The sequence below is a fragment of the Gopherus flavomarginatus genome, chromosome 4 (genome assembly GCF_025201925.1).
Source record: "Gopherus flavomarginatus isolate rGopFla2 chromosome 4, rGopFla2.mat.asm, whole genome shotgun sequence".
NCBI classification, from domain to species: domain Eukaryota; kingdom Metazoa; phylum Chordata; order Testudines; family Testudinidae; genus Gopherus; species Gopherus flavomarginatus.
The window spans coordinates 56,747,872-56,768,191 of NC_066620.1; positions in this window are offsets into that span (position 1 = coordinate 56,747,872).

A 20,320-nucleotide genomic window follows, 5' to 3' on the forward strand; every position below is an offset into this window, starting at 1 on the left:
GTTTGCTTCTCTAATGTCCATATCCAACATATGCGCATGTGTTTTTATGATAGTTAAGGGACTGGGTGAACCTGCTTTAAATTGCAAAATCTGTTGGAAAGAGGGATGGTGTCCCTAGCCTCTGTTTGCCTGAAGCTAGGAGTGGACAATGAGGTGGATCATGTGATGGTTACCTGTTCTCTTCATTCCCTCTGAAGCACCTGGCATTGTCCACTGTTGGAAGATCCTGGTAGTGTCTGGGCTAGATAGACCTTTGGTCTGACCTAGTATGGCCATTCTTATGTTAAATAAGTTTTCATAAAGATGTGCTTGGCTATCGAGGTTCTAATCGTTCCAGAAGAAATGTAACATGGATTCTCATTGTGCTGGTGCCCAACTCTGGCCACAAGGGTTTCATTACATAGTTTGCCTTATTCAGCTGCTTGATGACCTTAAAGGGCCCATCCCAGGCCACGTGTAGTTTGTTTTTCTCACAGGAATGAGAACCATCACCTGGTCCCTGATAACACAAGAGTGGACATGTACTGAGCGGTTATACCAGATCTTTTGCTTCCTTTGGGCACTGGCTAAATTCTCCCAGGCCAAGTCTGAGCTTTTCCTGGAAAGTCAGTACATACGCCACCTCTGATTTTTTTTTTTTTGTTTTTTTTTCCCCACTGGGGAGGCCTTCCCCTCCCATTCATTCCTCAACAAGTCCAGGGGTCCCCTCACTTTCCTCTCATACAGCAACTTGAAAGGTGAGAACACAGTTGATTCCTGGGGTATCTCCCAGGTGGTAAACACTTATCGCTATCCTGTGGGTGCTGGTTCATAAAGGTTTTCAGCATCACCTTTATGGTCCTATTGAACCTCTTCCTCAGCCTGTTGGACTGAAGGTGATACACTGAGGCCCAAGTGTGTCGGACTCCACACTTCTCCCACAAGCACTGGACAGAGTTGACAAGAAATTGGAGCTCTGGTCTGTAAGGACCTCCTTGGGGAACCCCACTTTGCTGGAAAAAGCCCACTCTGCCTCCTTAGAGGATAAGGCCACTGCCTCAGGATAGCAAGTAGTGAAATCTACCCTACCCCGTCTGAGTTGCCTTGCTGAGGGGTCCCACTATGTCCATGGCCACCTTCTGGAAAGGCTTCTCTATGATGGGCAGGGTCCTCCAAGCTGCTTTCCCCTTGTCTTGGGCCTTCCCCACCCTTTGGCAGGGGTCAGAGGACCTGCAGTACTGCTGGGCTGGTAAAAGTTCTGTAGCAGCCTCTGCCTGGTGCACTGGATTCCCTGGTGTCCTGAGAGAGGAACATCATGGGCCAGGTACAATAGTCTGAGGCAATACTTCTGGGGGACCAGTAGCTGTCTCCTGATTCCCCATGATTCCACTTCCCCTTGGGGAGCCCATTCCTGGTACAAGAATCCCTTCTCCCACAGGAATCTTTCCTTGCAGCTTTCCCCCAGGGGTTTCACTGTGCTCTGGCCAGCAAGTTCCCTTAGCTTCTCTCAGCCTGGAATTCAGTAGCTGGGGAAGGGAGCTCTCTCTCAGTGGTAGGGCTGCAGGCTCAGATCCAGCCAAATCCTTTCCCCAGTGACTCCTTTCCCACCAGGTTAGGGACCTGTACTCCCAGCAAGGCATCACTCCTGGTGTCAGGGTAGAGTGCCCTTCATTGGCTCTGGCTACAGGTGATGACTAGGGTGCTCCGGGGCTGCCCAGCCACTCCACCAGCTCACCCCCATGAGCACCTTGGCTGGCAACTGATGGTGCACCCCCTGCATCTTTGGGCCCTTCTTTGGCCCCCCATTTCAGATGTACCCTTACAATGGGTAACTTAAATGGGGGGCCCATACATGCCCGTCAGGGTTAGGTAGATGTTGGGCACCCCCAGTTTGGGGCCACCACCTCGGGCCAGGTGAGCGTCGCTTCAGCGTCGGTGTCCCAGTACCCAATGACCTGCTTCCCATTCACCTCCCAGGGGAATGAGGGACTCACTCCTCAGGGCTGCCCCACACCCACCCTGTAGACTGAGAACTTTGAATCCAGAGCATCAAGCCTCCCTGAAGAGCTGGCCTGGGAAACTCTTCCCACTTGAGCCATTGCTAAACTGCCAGCCCCTCCTGCCTGGGGACCCAGCACCTCGCCTGGCTCGGCTCTCACCCAGTTAACCCTTTAAGGGCTCAGCTTGCTCATCCTGTTCCTGAGTTTTTGGCACTGAGCCCATCTGTGGCCCCTCTGCCCAGAGCCACTGAGAGTGGGTTTGGGCCTCAGTGAAAAATTTTTTTTCAGGCCCCCCCAGCAAGGGTGGACCAGCTAAACAGGGCCGATGAAGCTGGGCCCCAGGCCCCCCTTCTGGACCACCAAGCCCTGGTAATTGGTACCGGCTTCCCCCCCCCCACTGCCGTTGGCCCTGCTCTGCCCATGGTAATTACACCTTGGGTCCCTTAGGGCTGGTTGGACAGCTCTGGTATTGGCTGTGCCTCTCAGGAGGGATTTATCTGAGACTCCCCTCAAGGAAGCCCCTGGGTGACCCCCCCCGCCACACCCACTGATGTGGGCCTGTCCCACTGGGATTCCATTCCATATCCTAACCTGCTGTCTATAAACTTGTCAGCCAGTAGCCCTGTGTGGCTCAGGTCCTTCAGCTTCTTGTCCACGAACCACATTGTCAGGTCAGGGGGACAGAGTTCATATAGTCACTTCAGCCACTAGCATAGCTAGCGGGGGAACAGCCAATTCCCTACACCAAGCACAAGTGGCACATTTTTAATTTTATTCACCCAGGATCCTGGGTTCCAACTCACATCAGTGCAGTGGGAGGGGGAAGGTGCCACCCCCATTGGTCTATCCAAACTCTCCCCTTCCCCAGCCCCTGCCACCTGGATGACCCTTTAAAGAACTTTACTAACGCCTTCCTCCTTGCATTGGGTTGTAACATGAAGCAGCAGCTGATTGGTCAGAAGGCCCTCAAGTTATGATTTGATTGACTGATACAGCACTGCCCTAGGACAGAACTCTAAGGACTCTGTACCTTAGTTACTAAGCCTTCTAGTGAGTTTGTCAATCAGTACAAAACAGCTGGGTATTTCCATGCAAATCATCTCCCAGGCAGGACCGGTGCTAGAGTTTTTCACGCCCTAGGCACACAGCCATTTCGCCGCCCGCGCGCCGCTCCTGCGGCTCTGGTGGAGCTGCCGCAGCCATTTCTGCAGAGGGTCCTTTGGTCCACAGCTCCGGTGGAGCTGCCGCAGCCGTGCCTGCAGGAGGCCCATCGGAGCCGTGCGGGACCAGCGGACCGTCCGCAGGGGCACGACTGCATCAGCTCCACCAGAGCTATGGATCAACGGACCCTCCACCGGAGCAGCCTGCCGCCCCCGCCCCCTGGCAAAATGCCCCCCCCCACCCCGGAAATCCTGGCACCCTAGGCGAATGCCTAGTTCTCCTCAATGGAAGCACCGGCCCTGCTCCCAGGCACACAGGTCATGTGGTTCTTAAATGTGCCTCCAGCCGCTGAATTTGCTGGTTAAATTCCACTTAGGAACCTGACTATGGAAGTCCTGTCCCAGGCAATCTGGGTGAGGTTTTTGCTAAAGATGTTGAAGATCTCTTGAAGGATCTTTTGGGTTGCCACCTTGGCATTCTCCTTCTGGGACACTGGGAGTTGGGCAACATCCTGGGTGGGCTTGAAAGTTGCCCTTTCATTTATGCATTGTGAGGGGAAATTTCTGCTCTTTTTTTTCCCTCAGAAGCTCCAAGCTCTCTGTTCATTGTGTTCTGCTGGAAGTGAAGCATGGTACAGAGCTGAGATGAGATTACAGTGGAGAAAAGCAGTATGAGGCAAACATGCAGCAAACATCTGGTGGTCATGATGATGTCTATATAGTCCTTTTCTTTGTTTGGAATCTTGAGGCTGGAGTTTGAGGGTCTTATGTAGACTGTTGTCTTTCCTTTATGTCTCTGAAATTGTTTGGTTGGAGAATGTTTCTTCAATCATTTTCTATTTACAAGATTTTTCCTCCTTGGAGGCTTCATAGTGGTTTGTTTGTGGTTGGTTTGTTTGTTTGTTGTTTACCTCTTGCTATTTTCTAGTTTTTACCAAGTGTTTGTGTGGTGGTTTTTTGTTTGTGAAAGTGACCACCCATGACAATACACAACCCTGTTAACTCATGTTGCATCCACATACCTACAGGAGTTTTATCATACATTAATTTCTATAATTTAAGGTCCTCCACAATTCCAAAGTGGTATGAAAAGACCTCCAATTAGTCAGACAGTATACTTCTCATTCATAATCTCCTTCATTTGAGAGACAGAAATAGTTTAGGAATATTAAAAGTTTGCTAGGCATGGAGGAAGTAATTGTGGGAGGAAAGCATTAGGCCTCCCAATAAATATTGGCAAATCTCAACTTTAACCATTTCCTCCAATTTAGAAGGCACATTTAAAATCTAGGCAGCATAAACAATCGGTATCTTCCTTCTGTGAAACCATAAGAGAGTGCTCTGAGAAAATGAAACTTTAACTCACTGTTATTTCCAGGTCTTAATATACATACTGGAGCTGAGTAATAAATGCAGTTGAAAGGTGTGAATATCCTGTCCTGTTGACCACTCCAAGTAGCTGACAGTAATGAAAAATTGAGAATAATTCATAAAATAGGATAAGCAATTAGTATAGTAACACATGCTAGAGTACCTCCATGGATGACTATGATTTTACAATGTGGTCAGAAATCAGCTATGCAGAGAAGTCACATTATGGCTTTTTACCAAGTGTGTCCTTGGGATAAAAGAATTCAATTTTTTTTTTAAACAAAAATCGATGTTCACCATTTTTGCTGGTTCCTTCTCTTTTAACATTGGCCTTCCCCTTGGCTTGGGCAGGGACATTCTTCTGGCTTAATTCTCTTCACTTCCTGCGGTCATATTTCATTTTCTGGATCTCAAACCCTAGAACAGACTGTTGTGTTGGAGTTTCCATCATGGCAAGGAAATGTTTTAATTCGGCAAGAAAATGACTTTTCAATGAAATTAAAGAATCGCACCAAGAAACCATGAATTTTTTTGTGCATATTAATTTTTAGTCTCCCAAGGTTTCCTGCACTCTTAAAGAGATTTGTGATTTTTATTTTTTTTAGCTTAAAATTTTGGAAGACACTCTTCAAAGCAGACTTACCAGAGCCCCCAGATTCATAGGCACCAACTCTGAATGCTCGGGGCTGGAGCACCCATGAGGAAAAATTTAGTGGGTGCTTTGCACCCACCAGCAGCTAAGCTCCCCACCTCGCATCTCACCTCTGCCTCCTCCCCTGAGCACACCGCATCCCAGCTCCTCCCTCCCAGTGCTTGCTGCCACCAAACAGCTGTAGCAAGCTCTGGGACGGAGGGGGGAGGAGTGGGAACATGGCATGCTTGGGGAAGGAGGTGGGGCTGAGGTGGGGATTTAGGGAAGGAGTTGAATGGGGTGGAGTTGGGGCAGGGACTTTGTGGAACGGGTTGGAATGGGGGTGGGAGGTGGCGGAGAAGGGGTGGAGTTGGGGTGGAGCCGAGGCAAAGGGGGTCAAGCACCTTCCGGCACCATTAGAAGTTGGTGCCTATGCCCAGATCGTCATGAGCACACTTCCCATTCTCTCACCTGACCAGAGGACCAATCAGGGAACAGGATACTTTCAAATCTTGAGGGAGGGAAGTTTTGTGTGTGCTGTTAGTTTTTGGTGGTTGTTCACTCTGGGGGCTCAGAGGGATCAGACATGCAACCAGGTTTCTCTCCAATCTCTCCGATACAGGCTCTTAAGTTGAGAATAGTGAGTACTAGGTAGATAAAGCGAGTTAGGCTTATAGTTGTTTTCTTTATTTGCAAATGTGTATTTGGCTGAAAGGAGTTCAAGTTGGTATTTTGCTGAAAAGATTTTAATTAGTACTTAGGCTGGGAGGGTATTCCCAGTGTCTATAGCTGAAAGACCCTGTACCTATTCCATTTTTTAAATTTATAAAGATAATTTTCACTGTTTTTTCCTCTCTTTAATTAAAAGCTTTTCTTGTTTAAGAACCTGATTGTTTTTCTATTCTGGTAAGACCCCAGGGGACTGGATCTGGATCCACCAGGGAACTGGTGGAGAGAAAGGAGGGAAGGGGGAGAGAGAGGCTAATTTCTCTCTGTTAGGATTACTTTCTCTCTCAGGGAGAGTCTGCGAGGGGGAGAGAGAAGGAGGGGGGAAGGTGCATTTTCCTCTCTGTTTAAGATTCAAGGAGTTTGAATCACAGTGATCTTCCAGGGTAACCCAGGGAGGGGAAGCCTGGGAGAGGCAACGGTGGGGGAAAGGGTTTACTTTCCTTGTAAGATCCAGAGGGACTGGGTCTTGGGGTTCCCTGGGCAAGGTCTTGGGGGGGACCAGAGCGTACCAGGCACTGAAATTCCTAGTTGGTGGCAGCGCTACAGGTTCTAAGCTGGTAATTAAGCTTAGAGGAATTCATGCTGGTACCCCATCTTTTGGACGCTAAGGTTCGGAGTGGGGAATTATTACTTGAAGCTTCATACTGCCAGCACCCATTGTTCAAGCCTGGGTAGGGTGGCTGTAACGGAACCACACTGATAGGGACCACAAGGGAGGTCTGACAAAGCCCAAGAAGTGGTGCAGACACTCGGGTGCACTGTGTGGAAAGATTTTGTGTTCTGTGCAGAAGCCGTCGGGTCATCTATTTCTATGACGAAAGTTGGGAAAACTCTTTCTTCCTGCCTGTTAGTGGAATGATAAGGGAGAGCTTAAGTGAGAATGTAATAGTAATGGTTTCCTCCCTTTTTATCCACCTGTGGTTGGCTTTCCCACAGGAAGACCTAAACTCATAGATGATGGATAACATCAAATGGCTCTTATGTAGATTAAAAGATTCCTCCACATAGCACAGATTAAAAAAAAACAATGTGATGGCATGATTTGTCAGGAGGTTCTCCTCTGCGCTATAGAAGTAACGTAGTTAGACTGTTTTTGAAAAACAGTTTGTACCATGGATGCTTGACCTGGCTGTGACCCCACTCCACCCCTTCCATAAGGCCCTGCCCTGGCCCTGGCCCTGCCTCTTTCTCACCTCCTCCCTTGAATGTGCCAAGTTTCTGCTCCCTCCCAGCACGTTGCCAAACAGCTGTGTGGTGGCGGCTGGACAGGAAACGCTGGAAGATAGGTGGAGGAGTGGGGACACAGTGCACTCGGGGGAGGGAGCTTGGCTGCCAGTAGGTGCAAAGCACCTACTAATTTTCCCTATGGGTGCTCCAGCCCCGGAGCACCCATGGAGTTGGCGCCTACGCACCTACCCCTTAATGCCATGGCTCATGAAACCATACATGGGGCAACTTGACTGCAGCAAGGAGCAGTTCAACAACAGGCTGAGCAAATTCAGAATGACTGTGGAGCATGCGTTTTGCCATTTAAAAGCCCCCTGGCACAGTCTCTATAGGAAGCTGGACATGGCTGATGACAATATTCCTATGCTGATAGCCGCATGCTGTACACTCCATAATATTTGTGAAGGGAACAGTGAAAGCTTCACTCAGGGCTGGACCGCAGAGGGTCAGCGCCTGGAGGCTAGGTTTGAACAGCTAGAGACCAGAGATAATAGAGGAGCATGGGGCCTTAGGGATCAAGGACGCCTTGAGGCAGCAATTTGAAACTGAAAGCCTCTAAAATTTGTTGCTATGCTCAGGATTGCAGTGCTTGTAATACTAGGAGGTGATTAGTGCACATGATGCAAGAAGGGGCCTTAACATTATTGTATATTGCTTTGAAGTGCTATTTTTGCTTCCACTTAATAGAATAAAGATTGCTTTCAAACAAACAATTATTTTATTAAAAGACAACAACCAGAGGAGAGAGTCAAATGAAAAAATTCATCCACAGGGAGGTGGAGGGAGCATGGGGGAAGGGCAGGTCTCAAGAGGAGGAGGGGTCCCGGGATGGCTACAGATGTGTATGTCCAGGGATCATACCTAGCCTTAGGGCCGTCCTTAAGATTTATGGTGCCCTAGGCGGGATTATTAAACTGGTGCCCCTGTGCCTGACTTGCTCTGAGCAACACAAACATAAGCTTACACTATTGGAAAACTTGCCACACGCATGTTAAAACCAGTTTAACGTAGTTAAGCCACTGTCATGCTGATGGACTGGCACTGAACAAGTAGCACTATAGAAAAAATTCTGATTTGACAGAATGATGCAAATTAATTTTTTTAAATTTGTCAACATTTTATCGGAAATTTCTATGCAGAAGTATTGAAACAAGGATTAGTTTTTAATTAAAAGCAATCTTTCTAGCGTTTTTTTGGCTGCAAAATCAGTAGTAATGTCATTGTATGACAAAGACAAAGTGATGTCTTGTTTGATTGCAAGAATAGCAAGATCAGTCAAGCGTTCCTGACTCCTTGAAGAGCGGAGATAGTTTTTAATGAGCTTTAGTTTTGAGAAGCTCCGTTCTCCTGATGCTACTGTTACAGGAATTGTCAGTAGAATGCGAGTGGCAATGTACACATTAGGATACATGTCAACAAGTTTGCTGGTGTGAGTAAACTGTATAACGTCCCACAATTTTTGCATGTGGCAACATTGACAGCGTACTCAATTCTTCGTACAGTTCAAGTCCATTTAAATCAAAATGATCGCTGTGCTTCAGGAGGCTCTCTAGGTCAGGGGTTCCCAATACAGTGCCCGTGGGTGCCATGGCGCCCGCAGGGGCCTCTCAGTGCACCTGCATACTGGATGAGCATCCGCTGAAATGCCACTGAAATTTGGCAGCATTTCGGCAGTGACACCTCTGGATGAAGCTGCTTGCTGCCGACAAGCTGCATCATCCAGAGGCGTCGCCGCTGAAATACCACCAAATTTCAGCGGCATGTCAGCGGATGCTCGTCCATCACCACAGTCCTTTGGCACCCGCTGGATGAAAAAGATTGGGGACCACTGCTCTAGGTTCTTGCACTTTGTCATTAGTTGCTCTTGTCTACCTATTTTGTTGAATTTAGTTCCACTCAGCCCACCTACCAGCTGAGTGAATGGAATCCCAGGCTGACAGCAAGTTGAGTGGCTCAGCCAGGATATCAGCTGCCAGCCTGCTGCCAGCCCAGGGTTCCTTGGGGGTCCCCAGGTCAACAGTGGGTGCCTAGTGGGGCCGGCAGCTGGGACCCCGGGTGGCAATGGGGCAGCAATTGTTGGAGGGCTCTATTTAGCAGTAACAGGGCTATAGGAAAGTCAGTCAACATTTTTTATTTCTCTGATGAAAACTGGCCGACTCCCTTCCTCATACCAAACTTGTCACAAATAATTGTCAACAACTTAATTTTCTGTTTTTGGCTAAGATATAGTTGTTGTTGTTTTTTTTTTTAATATTGAAATTGAATTCAGGATTGCTAGCAAGCATTTTTGGTGAACAAATTTGTTAAATGACAATCTAAATGCTAACACAATGCTTTCATGCTTGGCTCACCCCCTAGGCTGCTGGTTCAACAGCTGCAGTAGAGGAGGAGATAGATGGAAAACTGCAGGACCCCAAAATCCACCTCTTGGGGTGCAAAGTGGCAACAGCAGCAACAAACCCTCAGGTCCGATCACACGCCAGTGGGCACCACCGCCAGCCCAACGGACCATGGTGAAGTTAGCACAGCATGTGATCTCAGAGACGGGGCACCCATGGAGCCACAGCAGCTCATCCTGCCCTGTGCAGCTCCCCGTGGATGAGATGGATCACTGCCAGCCCGGGGGAGAGATGTGCTCCCCAGCTAGGGTGATCAGATCCAGATGTCCTGATTTTATAGAGCCAGTCCCGATATTTGGGGCTTTGTCTTATATAGGTACCAATTACCCTCACCTAGAGTTATCAGCCAGCAAGTGTGAAAAATCAGGACAGGGGGTGGGGGAGGAATTGGAGCCTATATAAGAAAAAGACCCCAAAATTGGGACTGTCTCTATAAAAATGGGACATCTAGTCACCCTACAGGTGAGTTTCCTTCCCCCACCCCTTCCCAGAGACCCCCAGCAGCCAATCTCCTCCCTCAGACTGTGCTGCATTCGGCTCTCTGTAGGACCCAGCAGCCCTGCTCTTACATGCTCCACTGCTTCCCGTCTGTCCAGGCTCCCGGCACAGCAGTGCCCCCAGACCTAGTGGTGCCCTAGGTGGCTGCCTGTTCTGCCTATGGCTAAGGACAGCCCTGCCGAGCCTTCTCCTTTGGAGTACAATGCACCGGGTGCTATATTTCAGCAGGGCCAAACTGTTGAGAGATGGGTGTTGAGTGTAGTGGGAGTCCACAGGGCTGGACTGTGAGGAGGGAGGACTGGAATGCTGTGGGTAGAGAGTGGAGCCAGGAGGCTGATAAGTGTGGTGGCAGTGTCTGGGGGGCACACGGGAAAGAGTTTTGCCACAGCAAACGCAGGGGAGGGCGGGAGCGGAGTTGCTCAGTTTGAAGAACTAGTACTGCTCAGAACGTGTCCACTTGGAGCTCTATAACTGTTAGGAGCTGCTCCATGGCTTCTTTCAGGTGTGCTGTGTTCTCCTTTCAGTCCTCTTTCTCGCTGTCCTGCCACTCCTTCAATTCCTGTTTCTCAGCAACTGAGTGCATCATAACCTCATGCAGAAAGTCCTCTTTAGTTCTTCTTGGATGCTTTCTAATTCTGTGCAGCCGTTCTTACCCCGATAAGGGAGGCTGGCCTCCCAAGGTGCTTGAAAATACAGCCAGTACTCCTGCACCTGTCACTAACTGGCTGACCCCAGGCAGGCACTCATGAGCCACAAGACCCCCAAAATGGTAAGCAGCTCTGCTGGGGAACCACCAGCAGCATAGTGCCCAGTATCTCCACAAGAGTTTCCTGGAGATCTGAGGGAGATTCCCATAAGTGAGGGAGTCCATCAACAGCCTGTTCCACTGCTCAGACTAGGCATGTAGTGGGAGACAAGCCTGTTTCCTGCAATCCTCCTGCCTACAACTACTCACTTCAGCAATTCCCCAAATCAGACCCACTTACCAGGGGCCTCCTCTCCTGTTTGTGATTTGACAAGCTCCAACTGCTGTGACTGGCTAGGCTCCTTTGGGATAGAAAAGAGCTCCTGACCATGTATCTCTGGCCTTCGAGTCGTCCTCTGCCTCTGGGTCTCCTTCCATCTCTTCGTCCAAGATTTCCTCCTCCTGGCTCTGTCCACTCTCAGCTGGCACATGAGCCAACAAAGTGTCCACAGGGGCCTTTGCAGTGGAGGTGGGGTTGCCACTGAGTATTGCGTGCAGCTCTTTGTAGAACTGGCAGCCTGTGGGCGCAGCATCAGAGCGGCGGTTTGCCTCCTGCGCCTTGTGGTAGGTGTTCTGCAGCTTCTTCACTTTTACCCTACAAAGCAATGGTCCCTTTCTATCATGCATTGTGAAATGTGTGTAGGTATAATTCCTACAGCTGGAGCGCAGCTGGGACTGCACAGCTTCCTCTTCCCCAAATGCCGACGAGGTCCAGCAGCTCAGCGTTGCTCCAAGTGGGGGATTGCCTTGTGCGTTGAGCAGGCATGGCCACCTGGAAAGATGCACTGAGACCACTGCACACATCACCAAGCAAACAGGAAAGGGACTTTCAAATCTGCAAAGGAATGTATGGGGTGGGGCTGACAGTTGGTGACCTGAGAGCAGGGCTGTAGAGTTCAAATTGATGACCAGAGAGGTGAGAACAGGCATTGTGGGACACCTCCTGGAGGCCAATCGTAGCACTGTAATCGCCACGGTGTCTACACTGGCATTGCAGTGCTTTAGCCCCGGCGCAGAAAGCTGTGCACCGCTTGTTGGGGTGGTTTGTTTTTTTTTAAATAGCACTGCAATTGCACAGTTTCTGTGCCCTAAGTGGCTTGGCAGTGTGTAAACCTCAGGAATTACAGTGCTCAAAGCTGCTTTAGTGCGCAGAAATTTGCCAGTGCAGGCGGGGCCCCAAGGCTGTGTGTGGACTACAGCCTATGTTGGCATAACTTATGTCACTCAGGGGTATGAATAAACCACCCCTCTGAGCAACACATTAGACCAACATAAGCACTCATATGAACAGCGCTATGTTGGTAGGAGAGTTTCCCCCGTCAACAGAGCTTCTGTTTGTGAAGGTGGGTATTTTTATGCAACTCCAATGGCAAATCGGTTTCCTGTCAGCATCTTCACTTATTGCTGATGCCTCAATGATGGGCATCAGTTGTTCAAGCTTTTGTAGCATAGATGTCAGCCCACTAGGCAGTCAATGAATAGATTTATATAATAATGGCTCCTATGGAAACGTTTTAGATACTGGACTGAGACCCATCAGCTCATTAATATCAAACACCAACCAGCCAACTGATTTTAATGGGGTGTGGTGTTTTTTTTTTTCACCACCAGCCTGGGCTGTATTTGAACAAAGATTCCATAACCCATTTCTAGTCCCTGCACATCCAGTCACATTGGAGAGGGAGAATGATCTAGTTATCTACCATTGTGAGGATTTATTTTATTCATGAGCTACTTAAAAAAAACTGCTTGTGCTGGTGATTTTTTTCCATGATGTCTCTAGTTTTTCTTCTCAAGTTTCTACACTGTTATTTCTAATTTACATCGATTGTTAGCTATTTAACTTTTTCCTTTTATTATATACTTATTTCTAATTGCTGCCTTCACTTCCCCTTGTAACCAGGATGCGCTTTTAACCAAGGTTGTCATCTTTTGGGATTGAGACTTTTTGGCTGCCTAATAAACTGTATAAGAATGCCTAATTTTCATTTTACAGTCAATTTTGCTCATAATTTTCCTGAGCTTTGGGAAATTAACTCTTTTTTTGGAGCCATATTACTGGTTGTCCTCTGTTTGCCAGTAATGAATGTAATCTGGCCACGCTCACTGCGCCCTAGGCAACTGCCAACTTCCAGTCCACTGATCAATTAATGTTTTTCCATCATAATGAGGTCTCACGTAGTTACCCCACATTGGGTAGAATATCTTTTGTGTTAGAAATTATATATATATATATATATATATTTTTTAGAAACTCCAATGATGCTTTAATGCTAGCTGCAGGAGCCTTTCAGCAGGTTTCAGAGTGACAGTTCCTCATGATTACACAATTTTCTTTCCACACTTTACAAGAAGATGCTTAAGTAGCACATTGCTCTCTGTAGTAAGATCAGGCTTCTTGTATGTTTCAAGCCCTTGTGCCAGGCAGAGCAGAGGGAGGGCACAAAGTGTCCACAGACATTCATGCCACTTGGGCACCTCCAAAAGAAATCACAGCCGCTCTGTCTAATTTCAGACCAACCATTTTGGACAGTGTGCATGTATCCTGCTTAAAGCTGCAATAATCTGCAAAAGTAAAGCTGCAGGTCTAACCCCTCCAATAGTCAGTGATTTAAAATAATTGATGCCTCCTTATCTTCAGGCTGCATTTACTATGGTAATCTGTAAAGTCATGATAACTAATCAGCTAGAATTGAAACCAAAGCTGTAGCATAGCTGTATTAACCACAGCACTCTTTCTAACAACCGGAGCTGCAAAAAGCTTCAGAGGAAACTTTTCTATTTAAAAGTAGAACTGTGTGAAGAATGGAAATTCTATTTTGCAAAGGATTTTCAGATTTCAAAATTTTGTTTTCATTCTGATTAGGAACAAAATCTAAATACTTCAAAATGCCACCTGAAAGACTTCTGAAAAAAGTTTGCTTTGAATGGTTTGTTTTGATTTTGACTTTTTAACATTATTATACATAATAGAAAATACAAAATTGAAGTAGTTGTTTGAAAGGGAAAATGGAAATATTTAATTCCTGAAATGTTAAAATTGTTGGAACTTTTTTCCTCCTTTTTCCCCCCTCCACGGTGAAATTTTGGCAACATCAACATGATTTTGCAAAGTGGTTTGATTTCAATGGAATTGCATTTTCCAACAGTAAATGATTCTATCAATTTTTTTCCAATCAACTCAGTTTAAAAGGAGAAATTGCAGGCAATTTCAGAGTTCTGCTCTATGATAGAAGATTTGTTAGTGTCATGGGCTGTAGCCCTGCTTGGAATAAGTTAACTAATTTCATATCTAAAACTTTCTTTTCTAGCTTCTATTTACTAGATTTTACATTTAACTTTATTCCTGAATGATTATTTGCTATGATTGCTTATGTGTAAAGCACCAACAAAGTGCAAGCTGCCTTATGAATATACATGAAAACAGATGTAAGAGATGGTCTACTTGCAGTGGTTTGACTACAATAGCTTTGTAAACTAGTTCTGTTAACCTTGCGTAAACCCACTTAGGCCTTGTCTAGATGAACAAATTGTATCCGTTAACTAAATCAGTTTTAGTTAATTAAACTATACCAATATAGTTTTAAATGGTACAAATCCTCCAGCATGTCTGCAGTTATATCAGTATAAAGGTGGTTTATCCCATATAGAAGGCATCGTTATATCGGTTTAACTATCCACACTAGGGGTTGTAGTGGTATAGCTATTGCATGGACAATGTAACTAAATCAGTTTCTAAACAAACTTAGTCAGATTGATACTATTTGCTTATGTAGCCAGGCCCTTAAATGGGTTTACAACTGGCTTATTACTTAAGGTAAATCTTACAAGCCAATTGTTAACTAATTAATTGTTCACACAGGGCTTTGCAGCAGTTTAACCAAATCAATTTGAAAGCAGGTTTTAGTTAAAATCAATGCAAGTTTTGGGTGTAGATGAGGCCTAATGTCCCAACCTTGCAATATTAATTTTCAGGATCAGTGCCTATAATTGTACCTCTTGTTCAGCTATATGGAGGGAAGAGGAGATCTCATGAAGGTTGTAGAAAATCCTAGAATAGATCCAGTATGAACAATGTTAGTGTAAGCTTTACTTCACAAATTGTGCCTCAACCCTACCAAAGGGAACACCTCTGCTGCTGAGAGGGTGGTTCAGGGCTTATCTACAATCCACATGCTATAGCAGCAAGGCTATGGCACTATAGCTATGCTATTATAGCACCATAGAGTAGATGCTTCCTACAGTCATGGAAAAGGTTTTTCTGTCACTGCAGGTAATCCGCTTCCCTGAGCAAGGGTAGCTAGGCCAAAGGAAGCATTCTTCCATTGATCTAAATGTATCTGCATTAAGGGATAGGTCTGCATAGCTACAACGCATGTGAAATTTTCACACCCCTGAGCAATGTCAATATCTACATTAAATGTAGACCAGGCCTTAGTGACCACACTCATTTTTGCTGAAAGTATCCATGAGGGTGCCCCATATCCAGTAGGCACTGAAGTGGACTTCAGACATTACTAGACACTGGGAGATTAGGAAACCATTCAGAGGATGTTAGTGTAACTTTCCCTTACAATATGTTCTTTTTGCTGATGGCAGTTAGTCTCCTGTGACTGCTTGAATCTGGATTCTGTGTGCCTTGAATGACTTTCAGAAGAGGCCAGAGCACTTCCCCTTGTCACTGTAGGGTCACTTTTATGTTTATGTAATATTTTATGTTTAGTCTTTATATCACACAATCTTCTGAATGCTGCCAGCTGGGCATATAACATTCTGGTCTCAGGGCAGAGAATACTCAATGAGTTAAAGTAAATAGGGACAAGGCACTTTTATTCCAGAGTAAGTGTCCACACATGGAGCTAATCATAAACAATTCCATGTGTAGACCAGTCCTTCCAGCAATACAAACAAGTGTTTCCTTCTGGAGTAAAGGGGAACTTTGATACACCCTTGTCAGGGGTGGCTCTAGACATTCCGCTGCCCCAAGTGGAGGGTCTACTGGTTCCACAGTCTGCTGGTCCCACGGGACCAGTGGATCCCCCACAGGCATGCCTGTGGGAGGTCCACTGGAGCCTCCTGCTGCCCTCCTGGTGACCAGCAGAGCGCCCTCCGTGGCATGCCGCCCCAAGCATGCATTTGGCATGCTGGGGCCTGGAGCTGCCCCTGACCCTTGTCTCTGAGCTCAATGGTGCCAGGATTTCACCATTGGTTTCAGGCCCCTAGTAAAACACATGCTTGGAAAACTAGACAAGCTTCCTTGTCTCCAGTGGCTGTCATGGTCCCTCCAAGATGCGGTTTTCAAATGGGCTCCCCTGCCCCCAGACTTGAGAATGACTAAAAGGTTCTTTGAGTGCAATTTCAAGTCTGTCCTTTTTTGCCACTAAATATCCATTTTCCTTTGTAGTCATCTGCTCAATCTAAGTAACTGCTCCTCCACGGCAAAAAGTCATTACACTTTAAAGCAAATGGGATTATACTAGTGCTAATTTGTTTAAGGGCACACCCATTATCTTTAGATTACATATATATCTAAAAAACCCCAGATTTCCATATGTTAATAGATGGGCACTTTAACATTACACTCTACATTTTCAGAAAACCGTATGCGCAAGTCAGCTTCCTATAACCCAGCAGTAGCTGTGATGGTAGACTCATCGACTTTAAGGCCATTGATCTGGCAGGCATAATTAACATTAGTGAAAATGTATGTATATCCTTTTGTACTTCAGGGTGTCATGAAGCTTAATTAGTAAATGCTTGTAAAGCACTCCAAGATCCTCAGATGAAAGGCTCCCTGTGAGTGCCAGGTGTTGTTACAGAATACTTCACACTTCTATAGAACATTTTTTTTCAAAAGCCTTATGTGTTTTCAGATGTATTATAAAGATGGTGAAACCAAGGCATAGAGAAATGTAATTACTTGCCTCATACCACTCAAGTTAGTTGCGGAGTTGATCTTCTGACTCCCAGGACCCTATTTTAACTCCATGGGAACTGTAATACACCCAAACTGACTCTAGGAATATTAGCTCAGGAGTTCTAATGAAAAGTACATGTCACACCTCTAATAGTCCAGCTCTAGACTGTTAGGAATAGCTTCCTTTCTATAGAACACGGGTGCCCACACCTACAGCCCGCCAGAGCACATCATAAGGCCTGCAGCCTGCTTTAACACTATATACTAATAGCTGATTCATTAGCATTTTAATCATCATGTAAATAGGTTGTTTCTAGGTATAGTATTGTCTATCTCAATGCCTACAAAACAAGATGAACTTAAAATATAAATCAGTACAGGCGAGTTTAAATCTTATTAAAATAGGTAGAATCTGTTTGGCCCACACAAGGTTGTGCTTAGGTTTATGTGGCCCTCCTGTGTAATAAGGTTGGGCACCACTGCTGTAGAGCATATTTGCCAACAAGCCACTTGGGAATCCTAATGGCCAGATTTTGATTCTAGGTACACTAAGGTAAATCCAGATAGTTCCACTGAATTACTCCTCAGAGTGGAGTTACTCTGGATTTACAGCAAGAGATCAGAAACTCTAAGTTTATGGGTCAGGTTAATATTTATTATCTCAATATGGGGTCTAACCAAGTTTTCATAAAAAAAAATTAGCCAGCTAGAAAAACAAAATCTCTTCTGTATATAAAAATGTAACTCAGACCTATTGCCCCTCTTCAAGCTGCTGTGCAATGCAACAGCCTTCCCTGTGTTATCAGTGCACAGTGACATCTAGTGGAAGAATGATGCTTCTCCGCTCTCCTACTATGGGAGCAGGACCATGTGTCCATTAATACAGTGGTATTAGCAAAACAAGACTACTGAATGATACAACTCGTACTAAACATCTTCAGACAAGGCACTGGTGAATGATGGAGAAGTTTATAGTCATGGTAGGTGAGGTGGAGAGGAACTAGTAAAAGGTCAGTTTCCACCATAAATTATTCTAGGGCAGATTTTTTCCCTGAAACAAGAAGCACACAGCATATAGATTTTCTGTAGAATTAACTCAGGTGGTCAGCATCCAGCTGTGAGCACCTGCATTGGCCTATCTCGCGTGCATCCACACTGCTGCTGTACTACCTTGTGTAGGTTCTAGGACTTCTCAGTGCAGAACTGTGGGATATGCCGTAAGCTGTGCTGCTTTAATTCTTTCCCAATGAGTCATGGGAGAACTTGTCTGTCTGGGCACACAAGGAAAAGTGTGGGAAAGCACTGGAAGACTACCAGCACTAGAATTGTGTGAATAACTGGTTTTTCAGTTCTGAAAATAAATAAATTAAAAAAATTGTTTAGGTTAACTTTAAACTGCAATTGTTCAAGCCAACCAAAAAGTAGAAAACTTTGTTTCCAGTCAAATTAAACATTCTGTTTAGATTGTGTTTTTTTTTTAAACTAAGTGATCAAACAGAACTGAAGGTAACTCCAAGAGTTATTTCAAATAAATTAAAATGATTTATTCTGTAAATGTCAAAAAAGAATTTGATCTCAGAGTGCTTTTCAAATATTAACTAAGCATCACAACAGCCTTAAGATATCTCCTACCCACATTCAATCAGGGGCAGCTCCAGGCACCAGCACGCCAAGCACATGCTTGGGGTGGCAAGCCACTGGTCGTGAGGGTGGCAGGCAGGCACGCACACCTGTGGGAGGTTCACCAAAGCTGCAGGACCAGTGGACCCTCTGCAGGCAGGCCTCTGAAGGCAGCCTGCCTGCTGTGCTTGGGGCAGCAAAATGCCTAGGGCCACCCCTGCATTCGAAAGGTGGATAACTAAGACACAGCAAGCTTACACAGCTTGGCTAAAACCACACGCACAAGCAGTGGAAAAGCCCCAAGATAATTCTGAGGCTTATGCTCTAATTGCTACAGAAATAATTAAACTTACTAGAGCACTATTACTCCTTACAAGAAACAATAGTGCCCGTCCAATAATCAATGGGAAAGAGCACTCTGACTTTCATATTCCTTTGGGAAATGCAAGAAATACAATATAGGGCATGCTACTGATGGGAGCGTAAGGCCGCACGCTTACAACTAGTTCCAAAGCAGTTGCATGAACATTGTATAGCTCTGTGGCTAACTGGGAAAGAGGTAAGGTTATTCCTAGATTAGAAGATTCATTTGCTGATGACTGAATATTGTGAAGGGGGCAGGAGCTGGAAATGGAATATTGATACACAAACTGTTCATGTTAAAAGCAATGAAGGTGAACTGGTTGCCTGATACCTATTTCGTATTAGTTACTGCAATCCCTGACTACACCTTTTTCTGAAGCAAACCCTAGTACAAATAAACTGCCCATGGTCTCAGGACAGGATATGGCAAATTAAGCAAGCCAACGTCTTTGCTTAATTTGAAGATAAACCCAAACCCAGGGTCAGCAACCTCTGGCACGTGGCTCGCCAGGTAAGCACCCTGGTGGGCCGGGCCAGTTTGTTTACCTGCCCCTTCAGCCGATCGTGGCTCCCACTGGCTGCGGTTTGCTGTCCCAGGCCAATGGGAGCTGCAGGAAGCGGCACGGGTTGAGGGACGTACTGGTCACGGCTTCCTGCAGCCTCCATTGGCCTGGTGCAGCAAACTGCGCCCAGTGGGAGCGGTGATTGGACGAATCTGCCAATGTGGCAGGTAAACAAACTGGCCCAGCTTGCCAGGGGGCTTACCCTGGCAAGTCACATGCCAGAGGTTGCCGACCCCTGATCTAAACCATTTGCACTGGATAAAGATGGGATAGGATGCTAGTGAAAACCTCCAACACCAGCTTAGCACATACCACCTCAGAGCCACAGCCACCCAGGAGCCAGCCTAAGTGATGAACTCAAGTGGTGTTTGAAAAACAAACAAACAAAAACAAAAAATCACACCCACACAGAGTGTATATACCTAAATGGTCATGTTTTCACCCTCCAAATTGCAGTACCTAGCTTCAAAACATAGTAGGACAGCTGCTCTCACTCTACATTCAGTATTCCCTTGTTTTATAAGTGACACTTATCTTAGACTACTCACCCTATTTCCTCATGTTTCTGTAATTAAAAGCCACTGTTCTGCAAGGAACAGGGTGAGCAGGAAGCACTTAATGAGATTGCCTACTGGGCTAGAAAGATTCACCTTTCTGGGAACGCATTCATAGCATATCTAAGATCATCAACTGGGAAATGCCCTTCATAGCAGGACCATACTCAGCTTGGAGACCTCTCCCATGCTGAGCTTTTGAAGATCAGCCTGATCTTCAAAGAGCCGTTTCTATCTGTATGGTCTGCCCATCACGTACAGGGTTTCCTGCTGATACTTTACAATCAGCTCTATATTTTATTTTCTATAGTATTGCCTCTAGCTTACACAACTATATTTTGGATTAAGGAAGTGGCAGTGAATGCAACAGAGCTCCCAAGCTGGATTGTAACCTACATATTACTCTGGGAGAGAGGTTACAGCAGCCTTGGCAAGTAGTTATGCAAGTGTATTCCTGCAGAGGACAGAAAAACTGTCATTCAGGCTGTAAGCGGATTTCTTGCAGGATCACCAGCAGCTGTGATCAAATCAGCGCTAGATGTCAAGATTACCCAGTTCTGTATT